This window comes from Ranitomeya variabilis, chromosome 2, assembly GCF_051348905.1.
Source record: "Ranitomeya variabilis isolate aRanVar5 chromosome 2, aRanVar5.hap1, whole genome shotgun sequence".
NCBI lineage: Eukaryota > Metazoa > Chordata > Amphibia > Anura > Dendrobatidae > Ranitomeya > Ranitomeya variabilis.
In genome coordinates this window covers 1,075,537,892-1,075,548,499 of record NC_135233.1, presented here as the reverse complement: position 1 = coordinate 1,075,548,499, position 10,608 = coordinate 1,075,537,892, and positions in this window count along the sequence as shown.

Genomic DNA, 10,608 nt, shown 5'->3' with positions numbered 1-10,608 from the left:
ATGAGGTAACACTGTATTGTACTGACCCGAAGAATAAAGCTGTCTTACCAAATTTAACACATGCGGAACGGTATAAAAAAAACCAATTCCTGATTTACTGTTTTTTGTTCACTGTGTCTCCCAAAAATTGGAAGAGAAAGCGATCAACAAATGTTATGTGCCCAAAAATGGTACCAATAAAAATGTCTTGCAAAAACCAAGCCCTAACATGACTCTGTCGGTCGAAATATGAAGAAATTATAGCTCTCAAAATATGGTGATGCAAAGACTAGGTTTCGCAATAAAAAGCATCTTGTAGTGTGTGACAGCAGCCAAACAAAATAAACCCAATATAAATATGTAATATATGGTATCCCTGTAATCGTACTGACCCTAAGAAAAAAGCCGCCTAATCACTTATACCGCACGAGGAATAGCATAAAAAATAAATAAAATCAATTCTTCACCTACTGTTGATTGTTTCATTCTGCCTCCCAAAGATCGCAGTAAGACTCGGCACACATTTATCCTGCGCTCTGTGCTGAGTACTTACACCAGGGTTTCCATGTAAATCTCTGAAATACATGATACAGAAAGTACCCCCGGTGGAACATTCCCTTTAATGAGGCAAATGGAATCACTGTGGGTGCCATAGGACCTGTGATATGGCGGTTTCCATCATTTTAGGATTGCATAAAAGTGCCATCGCCCACAGTTTTGTGCACTTCTGAAAAAAAGGAAACCACGGAACAGAGGCCAGACGGATTCCAGAGTAACTCTGCTGCCTCACTATAGTGAATGGATCCATCGGGGGTTTCATCTGAATAATGTCAGTTAGAGATTTAGATGGAAACCCTTAAGTAAGAACTGAAGTAGAGCGCCGGATAAATGTGATCCCAAACGTTATGTAAAATGTTCCCAATAAAAGCTTCCACTCAATCCACAAAACAAGCAAGTCCCCACTCAGATTTGTCATCTGTTAATGGAAATGTAGAGGGATTCCATATTACTGGTAGTTAGTGTTGAGCGATACCGTCCGATACTTGAAAGTATCGGTATCGGAAAGTATCGGCCGATACCGGCAAAGTATCGGATCCAATCCGATACCGATACCCGATACCAATACAAGTCAATGGGACTCAAGTATCGGACGGTATTCCTGATGGTTCCCAGGGTCTGAAGGAGAGGAAACTCTCCTTCAGGCCCTGGGAACCATATAAATGTGTAAAAGAAAGAATTAAAATAAAAAATATCGCTATACTCACCTGTCCGACGCAGCCGGGACTTCAGCGAGGGAACCGGCAGCGTTGTTTGTTTAAAATTCGCGCTATTACTTGGTTACGTGAATTCCCGGCTTGTGATTGGTCAGGTCGGCCACGTTGCCGGGACGCGGACCAATCACAGCAAGCCGTGACGAAATTACGTCACGGCTTGCTGTGATTGGTCCGCGTCCCGGCAATATGGCCGCCCTGACCAATCACAAGCCGTGACGTCACGGGAGGCTGGACACGCGCTCATTTTAAAATGGGCGCGTGTCCAGCCTCCCGTGACGTCACGGCTTGTGATTGGTTGCGCCGCGGTCAACCAATCACAAGCCGGGAGGCTGGACGCGCTCATTTTAAAATGGGCGCGTGTCCAGCCTCCCGTGATGTCACGGCTTGTGATTGGTTGCGCCGCGGTCAACCAATCACAAGCCGGGAGGCTGGACGCGCTCATTTTAAAATGGGCGCGTGTCCAGCCTCCCGTGACGTCACGGCTTGTGATTGGTTGCGCCGCGGTCAACCAATCACAAGCCGGGAGGCTGGACGCGCTCATTTTAAAATGGGCGCGTGTCCAGCCTCCCGTGACGTCACGGCTTGTGATTGGTCAGGGCGGCCATATTGCCGGGACGCGGACCAATCACAGCAAGCCGTGACGTAATTTCGTCATGGCTTGCTGTGATTGGTCCGCGTCCCGGCAACGTGGCCGACCTGACCAATCACAAGCCGGGAATTCACGTAACCAAGTAATAGCGCGAATTTTAAACAAACAACGCTGCCGGTTCCCTCGCTGAAGTCCCGGCTGCGTTGGAGAGGTGAGTATAGCGATATTTTTTATTTTAATTCTCTCTTTTACACATTTTAACATTAATGTTGTTGCGATACCCGATACCCGATACCACAAGAGTATCGGAATCCCGGTATCGGAATTCCGATACAGCAAGTATCGGCCGATACCCGATACTTGCAGCATCGGAATGCTCAACACTACTGGTAGTACAAAAGCTCTGGAAAAGCAAAATGGCTCCTCGCTCCCCAAAAGAAATGTTGCAACTTCTCCGCTGTCAAGTACAAATGCCCCCCTCCATTCTGAGCACCACTGTGCCTAAACAACCTTTAGCACCCTCATGTTTTGCATTTCTGTAGTGATGAGAGCCCACCTAATTTACAGGTGCATGTCTCCAGAAGCACGGGCTGGGCTTAATGTACTGGTCACTACAGCGTACTGGTCATCACAGTGTACTGGTCACTACATCAGCAGATTGCAATTTTCACTCGGCAACATCCATTGCTCCCTGTTTCTAGAAAACACCCATGGAGTAAAAATTGTCACTACATCTGTAGATAAATTCCCAAAGGGTCATAATTTCCAAAATGGGTCACTTATGGGGGGTTATGCTGTGTTAGCACCTCAGGGGCTCTGTCAATGTAACATGGCACCCTCAAACAAGTGCAGTAAAATCTGCACTTCTTCCCTTCTGAGCTTTGCATTGTGCCTCAAAAGTAGTTTTTGACCACATATGGGGTATGAATGAACTCAGGAGAAATTGCACAACAAACTTTGCAGTCCATTTTTTCCTTTTTCCCCTTATGAAAATTCAACATTTGTAGTTAAAAAAGATTTTTGTGGCAAAAAATGTGATTTTTTTATTTTCTCGGCTTAACATTATAAACTTCTGTGAAGCACCTGGGGTTCAAGGTGCTCAATACACATCTAGATAAGTTCCCAACGGGGTCTAGTTTTTAAAATGGTGAAACTTGTGGGGGGTTTAACCCTTTCCGACCTGTGACGCCACGTAGGCGTCATGAAAGTTGGTGCCAATCCAGCCTGTGAAGCCTATGTGGCGTCATGGAGGGATTGAGTCCCTGCAGATCGGGTGAAAGGGTTAACTTCAATTTCACCCAATCTGCAGGGACAAGGGGAGTGGTACATCAGCCCAGGGGGGGTGTCTTCACCCCCCCATGGCTACGATCACTCTGATTCGCTGTTGAAAGTGAAACAGCCAATCAGAGCGATTTGTAATATTTCACCTATGAAAACTGGTGAAATATTATAATCCAGCCATGGCCGATGCTGCAATATCATCGGCCATGGCTGGAAACCCTGATCTGCCCCCCACCACCACCGATCTCCTCCCAAGTCCTCCATCCTGTGCTCCGCTCCCCTCCATCTCGTCCTGTCCGCTCCCCCGTCCTCCGGTCTGCTCCCCCCATGCTCCGATCCCTCGTGCTCCGATCTCCCCCCTCATTCTTACCGAGCCTCCCGGGGTCCGTCCGTCATCTCCAAGGGTGCCACCCTCTTCCAAAATGGCGGGTGCATGCCCAGTGCGCCCGCCGAATCTGCCGTCCGGCAGATTCGTTCCAGGTACATTTTGATCACTGTGATAAAACCTATCACAGTGATCAAAATAAAAAAAATAGTAAATGAACCCCCTTTATCACCCCCATAGGTAGGGACAATAATAAAATAAATAAAATATATTTACTTTTATTTTTCCACTAGGGTTAGGGTTAGAACTAGGGTTAGGGTTAGGGCTATGGTTAGGGTTAGGGCTAGAGTTAGGGTAAGGGCTGGGGTTAGGGTTAGAATTAGGGTTAGGGTAGAATTAGGCTATGTGCACACGGTGCGGATTTGGCTGTATATCCGTAGCGGATTGGCCGCTGCGGATTCGTATCAGTTTTCCATCAGGTTTACAGTACCATGTAAACCTATGGAAAACCAAATCCACTGTGCCCATGGTGCGGAAAATACCGCACGGAAACGCTGCATTTTATTTTCCGCAGCATGTCAATTCTTTGTGCGGATTCCGCAGCGTTTTACACCTGTTCCTCAATAGGAATCTGCATGTGAAATCCACACAAAAAAACACTGGAAATCCTTAGTAAATATACAGGTAAAACGCAGTGTCTTTTACCTGCGGATTTTTCAAAAATGGTGCTGAAAAATCTCACATGAATCCGCAACGTGGGCACATAGCCTTAGGGTTAGGGTTGGAATTAGAGTTAGGGTTGGAAATAGGGTTAAGATTAGGCTTGTGGTTAGGGTTATGGTTAGGGTTAGGGGTGTGTTAGGGTTAAAGTTGTGGTTAGGGTTGGGATTAGGGTTAGGGGTGTGTTGGGGTTAGGGTTGTGGTTAGGGGTGTGTTGGGGTTTGGGTTGTGATTAGGATTATGGCTACAGTTGGGAGTAGGGTTAGGGGTGTGTTGGGATTAGTGTTGGAGTTAGAATTGAGGGGTTTCCACTGTTTAGGCACATCAGGGGTCTCCAAACGCAACATGGCGCCACCATTGATTCCAGCCAATCTTGCGTTCAAAAAGTCAAATGGTGCTCCCTCCATTCCGAGCCCTGATGTGCGCCCAAACAGTGGTTTACCCCCACATATGGGGTACCAGCATACTCAGGGCAAACTGGGCAGCAACGATTGGGGTCCAATTTCTCCTGTTACCCTTGCAGAAATAAAAAATTGCTTGCTAAAACATAATTTTTGAGGAAAGAAAAATGATTTTTTATTTTCATGGCTCTGCGTTATAAACTTCTGTGAAGCACTTGGGGGATCAAAGTGGTCACCACACATCCAGATAAGTTCCTTTGGGGGTCTAGTTTCCAAAATGAGGTCACTTGTGGGGGGTTTCTACTGTTTAGGTACATCAGGGGCTCTGCAAACACAATGTGATGCCCGCAGACCATTCCAGCAAAGTCTGCATTTCAAAATGTCACTACTTCCCTTCCGAGCCCCGACGTGTGCCCAAGCAGTCGTTTTCCCCAACATATGGGGTATCAGCATACTCAGGACAAACTGGGCAACAAATATTGGGGCCCACTTCTCCTGTTCCCCTGTGAAAATAAAAAAAAAATTGCTTACTAAAACGTAATTTTTGAGGAAAGAAAAATGATTTTTTATTTTCACGGCTCTGCATTGTAAACTTCTGTGAAGCACTTGGGGATTCAAAGTGCTCACCATATATTTAGACAAGTTCCTTGGGGGTCTAGTTTCCAAAATGGAGTCATTAGTGGGGGGTTCTACTGTTTAGGCACATCAGGGGCTCTGCAAATGTAACATGATGCCCGCAGATCATTCCATCAAAGTCTGCATTCCAAAACGTCACTACTTCCCTTCCGAGCCCCAACGTGTGCCCAAACAGTGGTTCCCCCCACATATGGGGTATCAGCGTACTTAGGACAAACTGGACAACAACTTTTGGGGTCCAATTTCTCCTGTTACTCTTGTGAAAATAAAAAATTGCGGGCTAAAAAATAATTTTTGAGGAAAGAAAAATGATTTTTTATTTTCACGGCTCTGCGTTATAAACTTCTGTGAAGCACTTGGGGGTTTAAAGTGGTAACTGCACATCTAGATTAGTTCCATGGGAGGTCTAGTTTCCAAAATGGAGTCACATGTGGGGGAGCTCCAATGTTTAGGCACACAGGGGCTCTCCAAACGCGACATGGTGTCCGCTAATGATTGGAGCTAATTTTTCATTCAAAAAGTCAAATGGCGCTCCTTCCCTTCCGAGCCCTGTCGTGTGCCCAAACAGTAGTTTACCCCCACATGTGAGGTATCAGTGGACTCAGGAGAAATTGCCCAATAAATTTTAGGATCCATTTTATCCTGCTGCCCATGTGGAAATGAACAAATTGAGGATAAAATAATTTTTTTGTGAAAAAAGAGTACTTTTTCATTATTACGGATCAATTTGTGAAGCACATGGGGGTTCAATGTGCTCACTATGCATCTAGATAAGTTCCTTGAGAGGTCTAGTTTCTAAAATGGGGTCACTTGTGGGGGAGCTCTAATCTTTAGGTACACAGGGGCTCTCCAAACACGACATGGTGTCCGCTAATGAGTGGAGCTAATTTTTCATTCAAAAGTCAAATGGCGCTCCTTCCTTTCCGAGCCTTGCCGTGTGCACAAACAGTGGTCTGTGACCACATGTGAGGGAGATATCGGTGTACTCAGGAGAAATTGCCCAACACATTTTAGGGTCTATTTTATCCTGTTACCCATGTGAAAATGAAAAAATTGAGGCTAAAAGAAATTTTTGTGAAAAAAAAGTACTTTTTCATTTTTACGGATCAATTTGTGAAGCACCTGGGGGTTCAAAGTGCTCACTATGCATCTAGATAAGCTCATTGGGGGGTCTTGTTTCCAAAATGGGGTCACTTTTGGGGAGCTCCAATGTTTAGGCACACACGCGACATTGTGTCCGCTAAAGATTGGAGAAAAATTTTCATTGAAAAAATAAAATGGCGATCCTTCCCTTCCGAGCCCTGTCGTGCACCCAAACAATGGTTCCCCCCACATATGGGGTTTCGGCATACTCAGGATAAATTGTACAATAAGTTTTGTGGTCCAGTTTCTCTTTTTACCCTTGGGAAAATAAAAAAATGTTGCTAAAAATCATTTTTGTGACTAAAAAGTTAAATGTTCATTTTTTCCTTCCATGTTGCTTCTGCTACTGTGAAGCACCTGAAGGGTTAATAAACTTTTTGAATGTGGTTTTGAGCACCTTTAGGGGAGCAGTTTTTAGAATGGTGTTACTTTTGGGTATTTTCAGCCACATAGACCCCTCAAACTGACTTCAAATGTGAGGTGATGCCTAAAAAAATGGTTTTGTAAATTTTGTTGTAAAAATGAGAAATCGCTGGTCAAATTTTAACCCTTATAACTTCCGAGCAAAAAAAATTGTTTCCAAAATTGTGCTGATGTAAAGTAGACATGTAGGTAATGTTATTTATTAACTATTTTGTGTCACATAACTCGTTTAACAGAATAAAAATTCAAAATTTGAAAATTGCGAAATTTTACAAATTTTCGCCAAATTTCCATTTTTTCACAAATAAACGCAAAAATTATCAGCCTAAATTTACCACTAACATGAAGCCCAATATGTCACGAAAAAAAAATCTCAGAACCGCTAGGATCTGTTGAAGCGTTCCTGAGTTATTACCTCATACAAGGACACTGGTCAGAATTGCAAAAAATGGCCAGGTCATTAAGGTAAAAAAAGGCTGGGTCATGAAGGGGTTAAACTGTTTAGGCACATCAGGGGCTCTTCAAACATGACATGGTGTCCGCTAATTATTACATCAAATTTTGCATTCATAAAGTTAAATGGCGCTGCTTCCCTTCCAAGCCCTGCCATGCGCCTAAACAGTAATTTTCCCCCACAGATGGGATATTGTTGGACTTAGGAGAAATTGCACAACAAAATGTATGGTCCATTGTCTCCTGTTATCCTGGAGTAAGTAAAAAAAAATAAGTCTAAATGAACATTTTTATGAAAGAAAAGTAAATGTTTAAAAATGTAAACACTCTTGTGATGCACTTGAAGAATTAATAAACTTCTTAAATGTGGTTTTAAGCACCTGTAAGGGAGCAGTTTTTAGAATGGTGTCATTTTGGGGTATTTTCTGTCATATAGGCCCCTCAAAGTCACTTCAAGTGTGAGGTAGTCCCTAAATAAATGGTTTTGAAAATTGTGTTGTAAATATGAGAAATAGCTGGTCAAATTTATCCCTTATAACTTCCTAAGGAAAAAAATTATGATTCCAAAATTGTGCTGATATACAGTAGACATATGGGAAATGTTATTTATTAACTATATTCTGTGATATGATTCTGTGATTTAAAAGCATAAAAATTAAATTTCGAAAATTGCAAAATGTTAAAAATTTTCACCAAATTTCATTTTTTTCACAAATAAACGCAAGTCATATCAAAGAAATTTAAACAATATCATAAAGTATTATATGTGATGAGAAAACCTTCTCAGAAACACCAGGATCTGTGTAAGCGTTCCAGAGGTATGACTTCATAAAGTGACAGTGGTCAGAATTTTAAAAATTGTCCTGGTCAGAAAGACCACGAAAGGTCATTGCTAAAGAATCTGGCTGATCACAGAGTGCTACATATTAATGGAAAGTTGAGTGGAAGGAAACAGTGTGATAGAAAAAGGTGCAACCAGGATAACCGCAGCCTTGAAAGGATTGTTAAGAATAGACCATTCAAAAATGTGGGGGAGATTCATAAGGAGTGGACTACTGCTGAAGTGATTGCCACGACACACATACATATCAAGGACATGGGCTACAAGTGTCACATTCCTTGTGTAAAAGCCACTCATGACCAATAGACAACGCCAGCAGCGTCTTACCTGGGCCAAGGAGGAAAAGAACTGGACTGTTGCTCAGTGGTGCAAGGTGTTGTTTTCAGATGAAAGCAAATTTTGCATTTCATTTGGAAATAAAGGTCCCAGAGTCTGGAGTCGAGAGGCCACAATTAGTGTTGAGCATTCCGATACCGCAAGTATCAGGCATCGGCCGATATTTGCAGTATCGGAATTCCGATACCGAGTTCCGATATCTTTGTGATATCGGGAATCGGTATCGGGATCCATATTCATGTGTAAAATAAAGAATAAAAATAAAAAATAGGGATATACTCATCCTCGGACGCGCCCTGGTTGTAACCGCTGCAACCGGCAGCCTCCGTTCCTAAGAATGAGCGCGTGATTGACCTTCGATGACGTCGCAGCTTGTGATTGGTCACGTGAGCGGTCACATGAGCGGTCACGCGACCATTCACAAGCTGCGACGTCATCGAAGGTCCTTCACGCACTCATTCTGAGGAACGGAGGCTGCCGGTTACAGCGCTATGGTCCAGGGGCCGCCGGAGGGGTGAGTATATCCCTATTTTTCATTTTTATTCTTTATTTTACACATGAATATGGATCCCAGGGCCTGAAGGAGAGTTTCCTCTCCTTCAGACCCTGGGAACCATCCAGGATCACTTCCGATATTTGTGTCCCATTGACTTGTATTGGTATCGGGTATCGGTATCGGCGATATCCGATATTTTTCGGATATCGGCCGATACTATCCGATACCGATACTTTCAAATATCGGAAGGTATCGCTTAACACTAGCCACAATCCAAGCTGCTGCAGGCCATGTGTGAAATTTCCACAATTAGTGATGGTTTAGGGATCTATGTCATCTCCTCGTGCAGGTCCACTGTGTTTTATCAAGACCAAAATCAGCACAGCCATCTACCAAGAAATTTTAGAGCACTTCATGCTTCCATCTGCTGACAAGCTGAGATAATGACTTTTGGGTTTTCACTGGCTGTAAGCCATAATCATCAACATTAACAGAAATAAGTGTAGCGCCCCAGAGTCCTGGTCATTGCAGTACTGCCGCTAAGGGGAGTGATGGTACGTCTGATGGCACCTAAGGAGTTCACCTGACCAGGTATCACAGTCACACATTACACGTCACACTCTGGCCACCAGGGGGAGCAAAGGGTTCTATGTATTAGGCCACTCCTCACAATCTGGTAAAACTGGGGGCCGGACAGAAAGTTAGTCAGAAGCTGACTGGGTTGGATCCAGGCAACATCCTGTGGCAGAGGGTGTTGCAGGGGGGAAGATTCAGGGGGGCCTCTGTCAGGGGTGGGATCCTGGCAGTGGCCTAGCGAACAGAAGAGAACGTTATGGAACCGCGCCTGCACTTCATTGCGGCGGTATCTTAAGAAAGGGTAAGATGCGAGGTTTACTGTGGAGAAGTGAGAAACGAGATTGCAGCACAAAGGAGACAAAGCCAGTAGGAGTCGTGCCTCAAGATCAGCAACATCCTACTGAGGCACGTAGCCGGTGGCCGTAACACCGAGGAAGTATTGGGCTCCAAGCATTACTTCAAACAGCGGCAGGACAGTTAATTATAGGTTGTGTTATGATCTGGTGGCCTAGGAGCAGCATGAGACGTACTCTGGAGAAGGTGGTACCTGTACTGACCGCGGACCCTGAACTTAACACCGCAACTAGAAGTGGCCGTGGGATGTTCCTGTCACTCCCTAGACACCTCAACACAGCCGGAGGACTAAATACCCCTAGAGAAAGAAACGGAAAAAACTATCTTGCCTCAGAGAAAATCCCCAAAGGATAGACAGCCCCCTACAAATATTGACTGTGAGAGGAGAGGGAATAAACATACACAGACTGAAATCAGGATTTAGCAAAGGAGGCCATTCTAGCTAGATAGAAAGGATAGGACAGAATACTATGCGGTCAGTATTAAAACACTAGAAAATATCCACCACAGAAAATACAAAATCTCCACATCTAACTAAAGGTATGGAGGGTATATCTGCATCTCCAGAGATACCAGCTTGAAAGAGCAAGTCCTTATACAGACCAAGCTGGACAAGACAAAACATAGAAATGCACTGAACTATAAGGCCCACTGCATGTGGACTGCAAAAACAAAGCCAGAACTTATCTTTGTTGAAATGAACAGCAAAGCAGGAGAGACCAGACAGAGATGTGATACCTCCAGGAACAATGGACAACTGGCACTGACTAAAGGGTGAAGC